Source organism: Ostrinia furnacalis, unplaced genomic scaffold (assembly GCF_004193835.3).
Source record: "Ostrinia furnacalis isolate ACB-3 unplaced genomic scaffold, ASM419383v2 OfSCF0322, whole genome shotgun sequence".
NCBI lineage: Eukaryota > Metazoa > Arthropoda > Insecta > Lepidoptera > Crambidae > Ostrinia > Ostrinia furnacalis.
Window position 1 is genome coordinate 868,229 of NW_021130561.1, and position 18,437 is coordinate 886,665.

Consider the following 18,437-nt stretch of genomic DNA (forward strand, 5'->3'; position numbering starts at 1 on the left):
GTGAAACCAGCTTAGTCACGTATGTTCGCTGGCCGGGTACGCAGACTCCGCAATAAAAATTCCACCAGCTCGATTCTCGAGCTATAACATTATATAACGGACTAATCTAACCACGTTAACATTCGCGCCGTTTTGTGATAGCCGCCGATTTCAATTCGCGCGCGGATCGCGAGTTGACATTTCCCGCGCTTTTCGGACCGCCATCTTGTGAGCGGATTTTTTCAAGTTTCCCGGAAGTAAGTGCAAGGAATATTGGTATACAGCCAGTTTGGTATTTTTCTTTTATTTTTGGAGTGTTTTTGTGAGTGATTTTTCTTGTAGTTTTCTGGCCTCTGGAGCTGAAGGTATGGTAGATTTTTTTGAGTATCTGTTTATGAAAAATATGTTTACTGAAAAGAAGCAACAGCGCAATAGTGTTCTGTCGAGCGTTTAACAAATTGTCCAAGTGTGCTGGCGGGCGAATTATTACGTAGTAAAGACATTAAATGGGGCTTGGCAGAAATGTTAGATTTCGTGCAGTTACGAGTAATATTAAACGCTGGACGGACCAGCATCGAGAATGTCAACCCATGATGCAATCGGTCAGATTCCGCTATTTTCGGATTTGCTTGGATTCCGTTATTTTGAATGTAACTCTTTGATTCGGTGTAGGTTGATTTCTATAAATATAGTAATCTTTTAAACACAAACACTGTAATTTATGTGGCGTCGCCGCTGAGTCACATAGATGTGAGGATGTTGTTTCATAGATGATTTATAGCTAGTACTTACAAAGGTAATTTAAATCGAAATCCCGTGTAGTAACAAAATGTCTGGGCGCAAAATTCTGATAAAATATTTTCTGCTTAGGGATACCGCGTGGCTTTGCTTTGATATTAAACTATGTATTTATATTATATTAGAACTTAAATTTTTGTAAAGGAACCTAATAGTGTTTCTTTCAAATCATCTTTTCAGTTGTCATGGAAACTATTTTTTTAAGCAAAAGGAACTGAACGGACTTTGATAAAACTTTACAGTGTTTTTATACTCTCATCAGAGTAACAAAGGCTATAATTTACAATGATATTGAGTTAATTGGCCAAATTATAAAGTATCAAGTAACTCTGTCTTTCTATGAAAAATTGAATTTAACGCGAGGCTTCGGGTAAAAGCTAGTCCTAGTAGAAAAGCTTAATCCTTAGAGAAGCTTAATTTTAGGGAAAATTCCATGCTTTTCTTGCTTTAACCGCGTGATTATTGGCCAAATTACAACGAAAATTATACCTAAGTTTGACTCAGTTTTTTAGCGAAAAACCTAACCTAGCAGAGAATTAGTGACTGTTCCTTTTAGCTTTACAATTCTAGGGACAATTACATTCAGCTTTTCTTACTCTAACCATAGGTGCCACCAAAATATTAACGGAGTTAAGGTAAACGGCTACTAGTTCGTGATAGTACGTAAGTTCGTAAGTTTTTTTTCTAGCTCAAATAATAAGCAAATGGAATATTATTTATAAAAATTCTTCATTGCTACAAAAACTCTATTATTTAAGCTATCTAAAAAACCAAGTACCAACATTGTGGCGCCAAAAATGAGAGCAATACGAAGCTTCAAACTCTCAGAGAGCCAAAAACAGCCGAGCGGCTTGCAAAGGTTGCTCTCACCGTAAGGTTAGCGCTCCAACTTCTTAAGCTTATAAAAAGGCGAAGGAACGTCCATTTAAATAAAACTTGTAATAGTGGTTTCATGTGTTCCTTGACAATTGATTTGGCTTAGAAAAAAGTTATATGAAAACGTAGAATTCCTTTAAAATTGCGATTAATTGACTCACGAAATAGCGTACATATTATTTTTCGGGTGTCCCCTATTTCGTAACACTACCGATTCAAGGATATTATGGATAACATTTTGATGCTTGGTTTTTAAATAATTATTTATGATAATTTAAATGTAAGTTATGAAACAAATAATGCATTTATTTAAGTTTCTCATGACCTAAATTCGGTATATGTTTCGTTCACTAGAATTTATACGACACGAGTTTGAAGTTCACACATATGACCAATTTTAAGATAAATTAGCATAAGTAGTACCAGCATAATTTTGGTTTTATTTCGATTTGTTTTATTTATCTTTGTTTATTTGGGGGGGGGGTAAGTTCCCCCCCCCCTACATTTCTAATGGTTATAGAAATATTTTCACATTTTGTTAGAATTAACAAATCAAAATATTTTACTAGACTCACATTATTTCTTATGAATATTTCAGGTAAGTAATATCGTCAATTTCACATAATTATTTTATTCTAAGTTTTTATTATCGTTTTTAAATTTATTAAACCCTTAATCATTATTAAAATATCCTAACTGTATGCATAAAACCTTATCCCGAAATAGGGGACATGAGTTCACGAACTTAGAAACAGAGCAAAATTTTGTCACGAAACAGGATCCAAACAAGAGGTCCGCAGAACAATTAATATAAAAAAAAGTTCAAACTATATAACTATAAATTATGTATTAACTTACTGTCAAAAGACCAAAGTTTAGCATACAAAAGCTTTCATACTGATATCATGGTTGGTTATTTTTAAATAAAATGTTGAAGTCGTAAGAGCCTTAATATACCGAAGTAGGGGGCACTTACCTTATTTACGCTATGTCACTGTCTGGTTCCTATATTAATTAACACGTATGTGGGACAAGGATACCGTTTACTTAGTGGCTATTTCCACAGAATCAGGGACTATTTCCACCAGTTACCCGAATAACGGGCAGTGTTGTCATACTGTTTTGTTTCTCGGTAATATTTAAACTAAAGTAAAGAGTCGTTACTACTGGAAACCATCAGTTTTAGTGAACTTCAAATGCATCAACTGGTCACACATAAACATAGGGATGCATACATTTTGTTGGTCATGTACATCTTGCAAACAGTGTTTAGTGACTGACAGCTTTAGAAAACACTTAAAAAATAGATTAAAAAAAGTGTTTAGTGCTGAAAATCAGTAAGTTTGTAGATACACAACACAAAACACACCTAATAATTATACTCCCCCTGAAACACATGTAATTAAAACAAAAGCATCTTAACTAGTTCGATGTTTAATTAAATTATTATTTTGTTTGTTAAGAATGAGGGCTATCGTTTTAGCGCTCACCAGTTAGCGCCACTGTAGAGTAAGGTCCTGTCACTTGCTAGTAGCGAAGACAGTGGCACCAACTGGTGAGCGCGAAAGTGGTAGGAGGACTATCGCATTTGCACTCATCAAGATGGCGCCACTGTAGAATAAGGTCCTGTCAATCGCCAGGGGTGCCAACTGTTAAGTATAGAAACGAAACTCATTAGGAAGTTTTCTTTCTCTTGTGAATGAATGAAGTTTCAATTTAAGAGAGACGATGCTATGATGCTTTATTCTTCTATTTGAAAAGTCACAATTTTATGCCAAGAAAGTTGCCGTTTCCTGACGATAACATCTTTGTTCTAAATGCACTATTTCTGCGATAATCTATTTGTAACTGTTTTTTACGTTGAAATTATTAGAAAGGTATAAATAAAATGTGAGGTAGATTTTATCCTGAAATAAACCCAGTGTAATATTATACAGGATTTCGTAGATTGGATGATCGACTTACTTTATGGTTTCTTCTGAAATCTATTTTCCAACTTTGTATAAGTTCCTCGTACATCAGAAAAGGACTAGTTACTCATTATTTATCAGATTATAATCCCCGTAATCTCTTACACGAGGTATTACTTTGTATTCCTGAATAGTCAGTTGTACCTAACCTTATATACTTAAGTAGTAGGGTAGAGGAACATAAGACTCACAAATCAAGGTGTTAGAGTTATGTGACATATCACGATAGTTAATCAGATCAATGGATACAATGTGGGAAGACGATGGCTTGCCAGATCCATCCACGTGGTTTTCCCGGGTCAGGCGAGATAGGGTTGCTACAAAGTTGTCTTTGATTTATCTTCTCGCTACTCATTTCAATAACTAAAGGTCACAAACTTTTTGTCAGATGTTTAGGCATCTGACATCCGTCAGCTTAAAGTAGGCACTTAATGGTTAGGCTGATTCAAGACATCAATGTCCTAATCAAGCCTGCAAGATACTTAATCACACAAAGTGATTAATCAATCAGTGTGTCCTACCTAAGAATCGAATCCAGGACTCCCGAATCGAGAGACTAACACCTGGACAAGGGAATCCCTCCCTGGTTCTGCTCGTGGGCAAAATTGCACAGGAATGGAGTCCAGGTCCGTCTTCCGCCACTTCTTCTCAGCACCAGCCCATATGTTGTCCCGAAGTGTTGGTAGGGCAATCTACTTATATTTCGGACGTGTACGTGCCCTGGAAAGGACCTGAATAAACTATTTTTTTATGAAAGACAAGGCAGGTATTTGAATTTGAATTCAAAGTATTCAAACAATTTGTCATTAAATTCATAATATTTATTGTGTTATAGATCTTTTCGATAAAGAGCGCTTTTACGAAGCGCCAGCCCTACAAAATCCCAGTCATATGATCTCGTAGACCGATCCCGCTATAAAACACGTTATAAATAACTGTCCAACTGCTTTAATTAGGGATATACCAGGATCCGCGCTATTCTCGACATAGTTTCAATCTATACTAATATTATAAAGCTGAAGTTTGTTTGTTTGGCTGAACGCGCTATCTCAGGAACTACTGGTCCGATTTGAAATATTATTTTTGTGTTGTATGGCCCGTTTATCGAGGAAGGCTTTAGGCTTTACATCACCCTTCAGTCAAGGAGGGCGGAGCAGTAAAGATAAATGTTGCAAAAATAGCTAGGGACTGGAATTCGCTGCCTGCTGCTGTCTTTCCTGAACACAATAATCCGGGCCTTTTCAAGGCGAGAGTGAATAGGCACTTACAGGGCAGATAATATTATGTACCATCTTAGACTGCATCTCACATAACAACAGGTGCGGTTGCGGTTAAATATTCAAATTATTTTCACGCGTACGAAGTCGCAGGCACAGCTAGTATTTTATTATAATTTTTTTGACAGAACTCGTGTGGGTTTTTTAGTGGGACGCGTCGTTGATTGTAAATGATCGGTATCATATAATAAAAACTTTTAAGACGCTGACTATGTTCATTTATTAAATTAAAAGTGATGACAAGAATAATAAACCATTATTTAGTTAGTGGTTAGATTGGTTTACGTGTTAATGATGGGGAAAATCTTATAAGCTCACCACAGTCACGGCCATAGTTTCTAAAAAATGTTTAATTAACGAAAGGTTTAACACCGCATTTACTTATATTTTTTTTAGACAGTTGTGCTTTATCTGGACAGAAACTACATTGAGGAAACTACACTGAGAGACTACATTTTCCCCTCTCCTAAAATTCTGTGCCTGACAAGGTTCGTAATTGCATCTAAAAATTATCATAAGTAAGTACCACCTTTGTTACCACATTATGGATGCAATAAATTATTGAGTATTGAATAAATATTTAGTTCTTTGTAAACTAAGTAGGCACGTTCTTTTGAGAATAAATTCTTTGAAGATAAACTTATATCGTAACTCGTGTCAATCAATACCTACTTAGCAACCTAGCAATTAACTGTCAAAAACAACAACCACAAATTAGTATTACAAAAGCACCTACAAAAAATATCGTAATTATTTCAAAACAAATTTTTCTCGGCGTTCTTTTAAAACCTCTCAGATTAATGAAATCCGTTGATAGCATAATGGATTAGAGACGTTGAGAACTGCTATTCTTAGTTTTACAATGTTTTGAAATTAGAAAAGGTTGGCAACCCCGCACCGCATTCCGGTATAGCGTGAGTTATGGCTTCTCTGACTCATTTATGAGTGTTTTGACAAAATGGCGTCACAGCTACGCGTGGCCATCTTGAATAATTTTTCAAATTTTGGAATCGAGCTGTCATAATAAGAATGGGTTTGCCAATAATTAACTTTTTAAAAAAATAAAACCGACTTCAAATGCGTGAACACAAAAAAAAACTAAAAATTAAAAATATTGCGTATAAAAAAGTTCATCCCCAATTTTCCACCCTTGGAGGTGAAATATTTTCTTCAAATTCGCATGAGACCACCCTTTTGATAATACCTATTCAACAAAAAAATAATCGTTCAAATTGATTTATAATCGGCGGAGATATTGCGTATAAAAAAGTTCATCCCCAATTTTCCACCCTTGGGGGTTGTTTTTTCTATTATTAAATTTAAATGGGACCACCCTTGAGGTATTACCTATACGCCGAAAAAAGATTTGTTCAAATCGGTTCATAATTGGCGGAGTTATCGCGTAACAAACATAGAAAAAAAAAACATACGGGTCGAATTGAGAACCTCCTCCTTTTTTGAAGTCGGTTGAAAATACGTTTTTTTTGCGTATGAACTTCGATAGCAACATCAGAATAAATTCGGAACAGTTGGAATTTTAACATCTTGTCTAAAATGAGGCAGAGATAATATAAATAATTTCATTTTCATAGTGTTTCGCGTAAAAAAATAACTCTACGCCAATCGTAGACCTCGTAGCATGTCGTAGCACATGAGGTCTATGCCTAGCTACGGCGTAGCTACATAGCCTACGACACTAAAAGTACTGAATTTTACTAGTTATTTGTACATAATTATTATTTTAGGCTGAGTTGCGTTTGCTAATGGCTAATGGAGTTTGACACCATCTTACTTTAACTTTGACAAACATCAAAGATCAAACTCCATTCAGAAAACACCGGTTATCGCCATAGTTACTGTCAAATGCTTGCTTGCTGTGTCCGGCTACTAGGCCGGTAATGTTAGAAAAATTCAAACCTTGAAATCCCTAGGTATTTGTTCTATCGTTTGTTGTAAAGTCAGACTGTTTATTACTTAACAATGCCACTGATCCGATCATAGTCAGAACTGAAAACTCTCAAAAGGTGTCTGATCATAAGTGAATTGCACTAAATACCTAAGTCTTACTTAATATTAGGAAAGGCGCTTTATCCACAATACAAAACCTCCATTGTTATCGTGCTGAAGTCCGGATCTGTGTAATCTAATGTATTCCTGACATAAAAATAATGGATGAAAGCAGACGTTTCTCACTAACGAAATAATAATTTGTATTGCCAAAGCCAATAAACTTTTTAATAAACACGCCACAGATGCGAAATAGCAAGATGTCTGCCTGTCAGATGCAATACGCGGGAATTTTGACAGTCACTATTTTTTTATGTTAGCAACTTTTGCAATGGCATCTTAGTATTTAGATTAATGATACTGATATTTAAATAATTTAGGGCTAGCATGAATAAGTCATAATAATTTATAGTCTATAAGGTTTACATTAATAGAACTATGGTTATAAAAGTCGTGGTAAACGTGTGTGTTAGACAATAATTGATATGCTCTCTTTGAAGATTTGTGTAGTATAAACATAAATAAGTACTAGTTTAAAATGGCGACAGTCTGGCGTTCCGTAATATTTTATGTATAGTATAACTCTCATTAAAAACATCTACGAGTATAATTACGTAGTTAATTTTCTGTTTTTAGTTCCACTGTTCAACAACAACAACAGCATTCACGTTTTTAGATTCCAAAAATACATTTTTCCATACAAATAATTATGTTTATCTTGTAGAAGAAATGTTTTCGTGCATCCAATCGAGTCATGATTGATGATTAAGGTGACTTAAAGCTTGAAACCAGTATTTATTAATTTTAGTGATTAACTAGTCAACGCGATCAAAGAAGTGTTTTCTTTTATTTTTATGCATTGCCTTAATTAATCCCAAATGTTTTGTAAAGGTTACGATTCATACCTAAAAGTAAAGAGTGCAAAGTTGTCTTCACCTAATACAATAAGAAAGTCATAGGTAAAATACTCATTCACACCATGTAACTTTCGGAAAATCTTCTGACCCGTAAACTGGGCGTAAACTCTCAATTTTCCTAAATGCACGTCTCATTTATTTATAGAGCGGGCCAACGATTCCTCAGTACGATGGCAGTATACATCTGATAATATATTTTAAACTTATACTACAACTAGGAACGCGTAGACGTTAGTGCCTTAGCCGTAGATTAGGTTAGAAAAAAAATTGTGCTCTGTGGTGTGGTGACGTTAATTTTGGCGGTAAGTTTTTATCTTTTTTTGCTAAGAGAATAGTGCCAGTAATTTTTTACGCTAGAATTTTATTGGGAATGAAAAAATAATAATTTGAGAGGAGAAAATTAATTTTGTGGGCAAAATTGGGATATTTGTCAGTTTAACACTGAACTTAACCTTATTCATACTGCTATAAGATGACCGTAAAAGCGTGTTTAATAACCAATCTTTTTTCGTTTGGTCATAAAGTATAAAAAGTTGTTTCTAAGAGTGATTACAAGAAAAAGATATGTAATTTACTCGTTCAATATGCTGGTAATGATAGTTTATGTTAAAAAAATAACAATGAGAGTAATTTGATAGCACACAATGCAAGTGATTGTTGATAACTAAAATAGAACTATGATCGCACAGCAAGCTGTTAGATCATAATTTTGATCTACGATTATCACTATTTTGCGAATATTTCAATCAAAACGTATAAAGATGCGATTTATGCCAATCATAATATTTTGCAAAAACTAAGTTACTAGATCGTTAAATAAGTATTTATTAAATATATTAATACTAAGAGGATTAATTCTCTTGTACCTAATATTGTCAACCAAATACCTAGTTTTTCAAAAGTGAAAGCACAGTAATAGTTCTAAAATGATTAATAGCTGACATTTCCCGCCCAGCACGCGGCGGGAAAACAAAAGGAAATACAAGATGGCGCGCGTTTTAGCTGTCAAATTACAGTTGTCAGCGGCTGTCATTGGCTGTGAAATGCACGGTGCGCTAATTATGCTGTCGACAGCCTTGTTAGTTTTTTAACGGGTTAAAATGTCATTTTACAATGTACTTTAACTATTTTAGAGAATATCGATCGCTACTGAATAATTTTAATAAAGCTATGGATACATTGCAGACGAATTTAATTAATTACTTTGAAGATGCTGAGATCTAAAGAAGTTTAATATTCAACACATGGACCTATAAAAAAAGTCGGACGGATTCTCATCAACAAAATACTGTGACATTAGGATATACCAGCTCGCCTGTACGTACAGGCCGGCACGCACACATTCATACCCTGATACACCACTTCGAGTGCAAACTTCACACAGTTGACACCAGTTGACACATTTACGCGGCGAAAAAAAAACACAAATACGACATGCCTTGCGTGGTGAAATTGTGTAAAAACCGTTCTGATCGAACGAACAAAAATCAAGAAATCACATTTCACAGGTAAACTAATAATCTAATCACTTATTTCCCCGATTTTATAACATTAAAATATTAAAATCAAACGTCAATCACCCGACAAAATAATACGTCAAAGGCCAGTGTTCTCAGTTATTTGCGTGGGAAAATTACCCGAAAAGTGGGAAATCTATAATTTTAAGACTTTTTACGCATACTATTGAAATAAAACAATTTATCATAATAACTGTGTTTTAATGGGATATATTTTCGTAGGCAGATTTGTTTGATCCTTCCCAAGGGCGTGGAACTGCGAAATTCAAATTTTCCTACATTTTTGCAAGTCAGTGTCAGGTTGTATGTTAAAATTTATCAGAGATAATAATATTGATGATACATAAGATTATGATTACGTAGGTACCTACACAAGATTGATCATTTGTAACTGCGTGAATTGTACCTGACACTGACTTGCAAACAAAGTAAGAAAATTCGAAAATTTCGCGTCTACTTCAACTGAATACGTTGCGCTGCGTTACGCTTTCATCCTTTTCAAATGGCACGATATAATTTCGTCTACATTTCCAAGTAACATATCTGCCCATCTATGTTTTTCTTAAGATAAATGGGTAAAATGTTTTGGCTAACATGGCATCCCTAAATTCACTCACACAATAGACAAACGCCAAAATTTTGCGTCACAGTTTTGTTGTAGCGCGAGTTCCGTCCGCCTTTTTTTATAGGTCCATGATTCAACATACGTTTTGCGCTACAAATCAGAATATTAGAACTGTCAAAATGATTACGCATGCGCTGAACGGAGTCCTTGAATTCAAGGATATGACGAAATGTTTACAAAGTAGATTATTGAGATTATTTTAACTAAAAATAAGAAGTAACTATTGAGATGTAGAGCAAAATGAAATTAAATATCATTTATGATGACACACTCCATTCAATAAAATATTCACAAAGAGTGCAAGCGAGCTTGTCTCTACAAAAAATATCCTACAGCCGATCAAATTGATAGTATTTTACATGGATATGCTACTCAACGATAACAAGAAAAACGCTTTCTAACTAATTTTGTGTAAGTACTTTCCCGGAAAATGTCCCGTGAAAAGTCCAAAAACATTTCCCAGCATCCAAAAATAAGCATCAACAAAAAGAAACAAAAACCTTGACGATCCGAGGGCAAATCTCGCAACCTTTCCGTGACCTGACCTTGGACCTTTGGCCTCTACGCGACCGGTTCGACCTTCCGCGTCCTCGTGCCCTCAAAATTGTCCTTCACGACCGCCAAACCCGGATACAAGGATAGAACAGGAGGCTGTGACGTCACGGACTACGTCAGAGCCTCGCAAACGGCCTCAGGATTTAGGTGACCTTTAAGACTTGGAGGTTAAGGAACGAGGTTGGGATAAAGGCAGGGATTTTTGGAGGCTGAGGTCAAGGGCGTTTGTAGGCCCAGGTAAAGTTCATATTTTTTAATTTTTTATCATAAGAATATTGATAACTACATACATACTTTTGGTTAATAGTATCCTTAAGCCTATGCTAGGCTAGATTTTTCTAAGTTCTCTAAATAGAATAAAATTTAAGCATCCTAATAACTCTATTAGGTTGAATTTTGGATAACTGTAGTTTTTAAAGGTAATTCTAAACTCCAATCAGATTTAATATGGTTTGGATTAAGACACCTACCTGAATGGATTATATACTATATCTTTTTGTCGAATTCCAATTGCTCTATATTTTGAATAGATGCACAAATTACACTTGCAATTAATGTAATCCAATTGCATATTATAATAATTTAAATCCGAAACAATAGTGCACTTGGAAATTAACCCGACACTCATTGCAAATCTATTTGTACTGATCAGTCTCTGTAATTGTGAAACCTTGACAACAACAATGTTATTTTTGTAATCAACGAGAGTTGTTGGACATTGATTCGAGTTTTAAGCCTTCTATTTAGAATTCCAACGTGGAATTAAAAACACTTGTGAATTGTAAATGTTACTGCCAGCACTTTTGTGATGGCGAACCGTCCGCGTCAGTACGCCAAGAATGTAACGCGTGTAAACACACAGAAACGGTAAATATTTGCGATTGGATAAATATTCGTTAAACGTTAAAATATCATATTTTTAAATTTATGACAGGAACCATTAATTTAGATGATAGATTCTTAGATTTATTTTCAAAGTTTGTTACACATGTAATTCGATTTTCGTTGTGTTTGCGTTTTGCTTCAACTTCATTAACGAGTAGCTTATAGCTACTGGTCCAACCTCACTGCATTCATTACATTCTGGACAGAATATCTTGATATAGTTAGCTCCCTAAATTAGGGAACACAACAATTCATTTAGTCGATTACGAGCAAGCTAAAACTAGCATTTCATAATCTTTAATGAGACCGACAAACATTCATTATTTTTGGTTTAGCACATAGCTCATAGAACGAATGACCCTTGGAAAAAGTTCTCAAGTGGTGACCATGTATCCGTAGATGCAGTTTAACTAGGCAAGCTTCCGACTCTGTGGATCGCGGATCTTGCAGGCAGCGCAGTTTTGGGGGAGCTTTGTTGAGCAGTAGACATCCTTTGGTTAAAAACAGTGTACCTACCTACCTATGTTATGGGTAATATGTATATTATTGTAAGAACCATACCAACATGGAGCAATAAAGAATTTGAATTTGACCTACAGTCAGCGTCTAATAATTCGTGACACCCAAAGTAGCTAATACCTAAGGTTACTTTGGGTGTCACAAACTATGCCTTTGTCCTTCTGACTTGGTGAGCCCCACATAACCTACCCTGTCCCCGCAGGATAGGTATGCAATTCAATGCATTTTTTCCCCGAAAAAAAAAAAAAAAAGGGTGTCACAAACTGTTTGATGCTGACTATACATATACTAAACCAACCAATCAAATAAGCAATCATCAATATCAGAAACAGAAACTTGGCAAACGCCTAACTCATAGCTAATACCCACTTACTGCTGAATGAAATTCCAAACCACTATACATTTGACAGCACATCCGACTAACATTTCAGTTCCAAAATAGCTCCAATTACCACTGCATAAGATCTAATAGTGTTTAATCTGTATTGGAATAGTCAATCAGATAGCCAATAGTAGCGGTGCGCACGCGCCGCCTATATCGTACTGTTCTATCACAGTACCTCTAGTACGAAAAACTTTCGAGTTCGTTTCGTTGCGTATTCAAAGTGTCATCGAAAAATTTTGTATGAAAAATTAAACAGCGCCCCCTATATTATAGCCGCCCTAGGGGGCGCTGTTTAATTTTTCATACAAAATTTTTCGATGACACTTTGAATACGCAACGAAACGAACTCGAAAGTTTTTCGTACTAGAGGTACTGGTCTAATTTATTGGCTGTAGACAGAAGGGATTGTGTGAGATCAAATGACGATTGGCAGGTGCTTATGAATGAGCTCTGGGATTTTTTAAGAGTTTTTATGTTGACGTTTTATGGTAGAATAAAAGGTTAATTAGCACTTGCTATTTTATGTTTGTCTCTTAGATTAAAACAAAAAGGGATATATGGCATAAAGCGTCTCGAAAATGTCACGCTCATACGATGTTCTGGGACATCATTACACACAGGACACACGGTTTTAACGTAGCCTTTTTTCTGGTTCAAGTATTTTTTATAGCAAATTGTTTTATTTATAAATTATGACACATTATATAGTTATTTAATTTTTAGCGTTAAGAGTCGCATCTCAAACTAATTTGAAAATTATAAATAACTTGAAAAAATCGAACTGCCTAAGGCATCGTGGGTTCAATTCCCGCCTTAGGCAATTCGATTTTTTCAAGTTATTTATATTTTTTAAAAATATGACACATTATGTTAAAAGACCTAACTAAATCTCGAGCACAGTATATGGGCGTATTTGNACCCCTGCTAAAACCAGCCCCAGTCTCCCCTATCTGTCTGACGGACTGGCACCCAACTTGGTGTTGATCTCTAAGCATCCTGAACCAATTTCTGAAGAAATTGCACTCTACAACTGCTTTTTTGAGTGGACTATATTTTCTAATTTAACATAAACAACAAATTTGAACGGATGAAATGGATTGTGATCATTAAATCTAAGAAAGAAGCATTGAAAATATCGTAAAATAGTTATATTTCAATTACCTATCATCGCGGCATCGCAACTAACACTAACATACCAACAAACCGTCTGTTAATATTTTAAACGCTTACGTGATATAATTTTGCATCAAAGTGGTGCATTTTCAATATAAATACTATAGTTAAATACGTCTGGGAGAGTTCCCCGAATCCGAACGGCTTTGATCTGATTTTGAATCAACTTAAAATAATAATCAACGGTTGAAATCGTTTTGGTTAGAATGTTGGCTAATAGGATGTTACTTTCTATGCTACCTATAACGAGTATAACATATTATGTATTTGGCATCCATTGACTACCCCTTAATACCCCTTAAAATAAATGTTTCTTCTTCTTATCATGTCAACAAACCTACACCGTGTCAGCCCAAAACTCCGCTACAAGAGTAAAATAAATGCAATTAATGGTTTTAGTATCGTATACTATTATAATATATGTAACTACATATATTTTCATTGGTGGTCGATCTTTAGACCACGTGAATAGTCCAGCAGTTAAGTATCATTGTAGTATTGTTTTTTTTCTGTTGTATTGCAACGAATAGTCTCTATGTGCTAATGAAATTAGTAAAATAGGGGACTCTACATTGAGTATTTGAGCTTAAACTAACAAACGTATATCAGACGCCACTTGAAAAATCGTTAATAGTGAAAACAATAACAAAAATATTTAAATTGAATAAGTTTCTTCCGACAGAAATTAAGATACACCTAGAATTCCATAATTTACCATATGTTAAGGTAAGGTGAAGGAAATGCTTGCAATGGTGTTACGGTCACCACCAAGAATTTACGAAAAAATATCTTTCCCTATTTTTAAAGACTGCCAATTTGATAGCTAATTACCAAAAATATTTCCACCCACTTTTTAAATTGTCCCGATCATCTTACGAGATATTAATAGTTGAACCGCGTTGTGCGGCGAGGTTGACGCGACGGGACAGCTGACTGGCAGCTGCCCAGCCTATCGTGGTTCGTGGTTCCATGTGGCTTAAAGCCGGGTTCAGACGGGTGTAATGTTTACACATTACTATGTAATGTAAGGTTACGTGTAATGTAATACGAATTCTACGTGTGGATGTCACTATGTACATTACAAGTAAAGTACTGTTTATTTCCAACAAATTACACCGAACACTTCATTTTTTTTAATAAAAAAAAGATTATTCGTAATTTGTCATTGAACAAATTACTAATAGTCTCGTTAGCCCCTTGTACTAAGCTAAATATGCTTGTGTCACGAGTGAGCTCACCACGATAGTCGGAGGGACGGCGGGGTCAGAACCCGCGTTCCCCGGATCACGAGTCGGTCAGTCCGACCCATTCACTGTTCGTTCAGCTATCGTGGCTTGGCTTCCATTACGCGTTACACCCGTCTGGACCGGCTTAATGTATAATGTAATTCACCGTGTAATGTAACACGAATTCTCTGTGTCGACGGCACTTCGAGCATTACATGTGAAGTGCTGACCATACCATATCCATTACATTACACGATACATTCCATTACGCGTTTCACCCGTCTGGACCCGGCTTAATGTGTAATGTAATCCACCGTGTAACGTAATACGAATTCTAGGTGTGGACGGCACTACGAGCATTACATGTAAAGTGCTTCCCATACTATTCCCATTCCATTACACGATACACTCGTCTGGAAACGGCTTAATTGATAATTAATTAATTGTTCGATGGCTGACAACTATATCTAATGAATGTCCAAGGATTTTGGATGACAAACAGAAGTACATGGCGTGTTATAACAATTAACTGATTGAGAAAGATTAAGTTGTATTTAGGCCTAGTTAAACGACAGCTATGACATTATTCACTTTGGAAATACTTGTTACGTTTATTACAGTAGTTCTTGAACTATCGTATTTATTAGTGCCTAATTATAATTTTGACATAACAATCACTCTGGTTTAGTACTAAATTATCATTAGATTTTTTAAAGAAGCTCTTAGCCATATTTGATGGAAAGTGATCAGGTGCAAGCGAACTTCGGAATCCTCAGAGGAACTGTCTTAAAAAAGTTGGAGAACACAACAATGCTGTTAAAATTATTGTCAGGTAGCTCCCGTGGCTTTGTCTTGATATTAACTGTCCCATAAAGTCATTATTATTCATTCATGAGTCCCACGATCGGAATACATTGTTTTCTAAAAGAATGAAAATGAATTTCTATATCAAAAAGTGTCAGCGGTTTAGACGTCAAGACGTAACAGGGAAACAGAAAACACAGCAAAAAACAGAGGTTATTTTTGCGTTAATATTTCAGTAAAGTTAACTATAGACTGAGGAATTGAGGGCCAATCTAAAAAGGGTTCCAATAACTTTCCAGGCGCCTTTCAACACTTCAGAGGTGCCATACGGTTATTACAATGGCGCTATATGACTTTGTTCGCTTCATTGTTGCGATCTGTGAATGATTCAAGATATTAAAGAGTCTTCAGCTAGTATCTAGTCAGTTAAATTGATTGAAAACAATAAGGTAGTTGACATCGCTAGTCAATCCTTAGGGGGCGTTCATAAATTACGTGAGACTTTTAGGGGGGGGGGTTTTTTTTTTTCAAAATTTTATTTTCCGTTTTGTCGGCGTGATTAATATACATACCTTCACAAAATTACAGCTCCCCAGTGCCAATAGTTTCCAAGCGAAACCTCGGACAGACAGACAGACATAATAGAAACTATAAGGGTTCCTTTTCAGGACTACCGAACCCTAAAAAATGACATTACATAGGTATGAAAATATTATGTATTCGAAGTTAAAGTAACTAATAGTCAAATTTGACAGATGTGAAATGACAAGTGGTTAAATAACAGAAACAATGTTTTTATAACAATGTTTAACTTGACTTTTAGTACATTTTTTAACTATTAGTTTACATTTTATTAATATTTAACTATTAGTAGCAAAGTTTAACAATTAGTTATTTTAACTATGAATCAAAAAACTGGTCCTAGGTTGAAGCAATTGCTTGTCTTACTAAACGACGGGAAGCTACGGAACCCTGCACTGCGCGTGGCACGACACTGGGTTACTGACTTTTTCATACAAATCTAATAGACTCGAAGCAAAGACATTGCAAAATAGGCATTTTTTATTGGCTTAAATATCACGTGAGATTAGGGGGGTGGGGGAGGGGGTCAGGCAAAATCTCACCAAATCTCACCAAGGGGGGCGGGGGGGTTAAAAAATGGCCAAAATTGTCTCACGTAATTTATGGACGCCCCCTTACTTCGCGAGTAAATTGATTATTTTCCTAACTCAGTTATGAGTTGGAATTATTGGCTAATTGCGTTAACTTACCTTATCATTCATCATCATCATTTCAGCAACAGGACGTCCACAGTTGAACATAAGCCTCCCCCAAAATGACTTCCACTTCAACTTACCTATTTCCGTATATTTTCGTACCTACTGCATTTTGTCAAGGCTATGGGGTCCAAAAGTACTCCTCCTAAGAGCATTAAAACTTGTGGTGTAATTTGTAATGACCATATAGTCTTTGTGCTCTGTAAAAGAGCTTTTCAAAAGCCTATTTGCAGGAAATAAGCGACATTTTTTACTTTATGTGCTCTTTTTAAGGTCTGGACCAAGAAATTCACAATGTCTGGTATATTAAAATCTCTTTTTTACTATACTATGTTGTACTTATTACTACTACCTATTTTATAGTCATAAGAATTTTTCAAATCGGTCCAGTAGTTTTGATATTAGTGCGTTCAACCAAACAAACAAACAAACTCTTCAGCTTTATAATATTAGTATAGATAATAATGTAACTAGGGTTTCCGCAATATTCCCGTCTATTACCAGCCAGTCAATTAAGCCTAAGTGTTTAGCAGAAGTAGAGCGTGCCCGGGTTTATAGAGTCCTGGCCCAAATCGAGCGTGGAGTGGAAATGTCAAAGGTGCCAGTGTTGCCAACTCTAGAGACAAAGTACTAATATTGTAATAGGGATGTTTCCTGGGTCAAAAAGCAAGAGTTTTAATTAGTCCGTCATTTAACTTATAAAAAAATACTCTACACGTATTTTTCACTTTTTCCAACTAATGAAAATTTAAAGAGATAAAGCGCGCCAAAGTTCACAAGAAGAAGCCCGTGACGTCAATGAGTGCATAAAAGTGCCACACTTTGTGACGTCGCGCGGAACTTCAACGCACCATAACTATGTAATTATTTGTTAGATTGACATATAAAAATATATGTGTCCAATTTTTTTTGATATTAAACATGACGGACCAAAAACATTTTTTTAGGAAACTAGCCTATTGTTTGACTGAAAAAAGTACCAAAGGAAAACTTGGTAACCAACGATTTCAAGACACAAAGTTAGAACACTTCATTTTAATCCTGGAAAATTGAATAATCAAAAAAATCTTGCTCATTTTTCAGGGCCTTTTTCCCTGTCCCTTGCCCTAAACACTTTTAGACAGCATCAGTTATTGCTGAGAAATGGAAAATTTCAGTTACTTTGTCAGTCTTCAATTTATTGCAGGAAATACTATTTCCAAAATATGTAATTGTAGGTTAAGTGCGATTTAGGCAGGTAAAGTCGCGCGCTTTATTGTCATTCAAAGGGATATTCTTACTAAAGTCCAGTGTCATAAAACCAAAACAACGATGTAAGCTGGCAACACAGCTTACCTTATAAATCATAGCACGCGTTGCGCCAACGCTGACAAACGACCTGCGCTGTGTTGGATGAGTGTGAAGAAATGTGACAGTATGAATAAGTGCTTGTGCAATGACGTCCACTGTTGGACAAAGGCCTCCCCCAAATATTTCCACAACGACCGGCCCGGCCCTGCCCTGTCCACGGGAAGTACCTGGGTATTTCCCACGACCTTCACCAGATCGTCGGTCCACCAGGTGCGTAGACCACACTACGTCTTCCGGCCCGTGGTCGCCACTCGAAAACTTTTCTGCCCCAGTAGCTCTACGGAGTTATGTGCCCTG

General features: G+C 35.8%; 1 protein-coding gene across 3 annotated transcripts in view; it reads left to right on the forward strand.

Annotated features, from left to right (window-relative positions):
* cher (filamin A protein cher) overlaps positions 1-18,437 on the forward strand; it is an 83,696-nt gene continuing 65,259 nt past the window's right edge. For 2 of the 3 annotated variants that reach the window (XM_028315783.1, XM_028315795.1), the window contains exon 1: positions 1-236. The gene's annotated coding sequence lies outside the window, so the exon portion shown is untranslated. Of the gene's footprint in view, positions 237-8,041; positions 8,127-18,437 lie in introns of those variants that run through there. The other variant, XM_028315787.1, reaches the window with a different exon arrangement.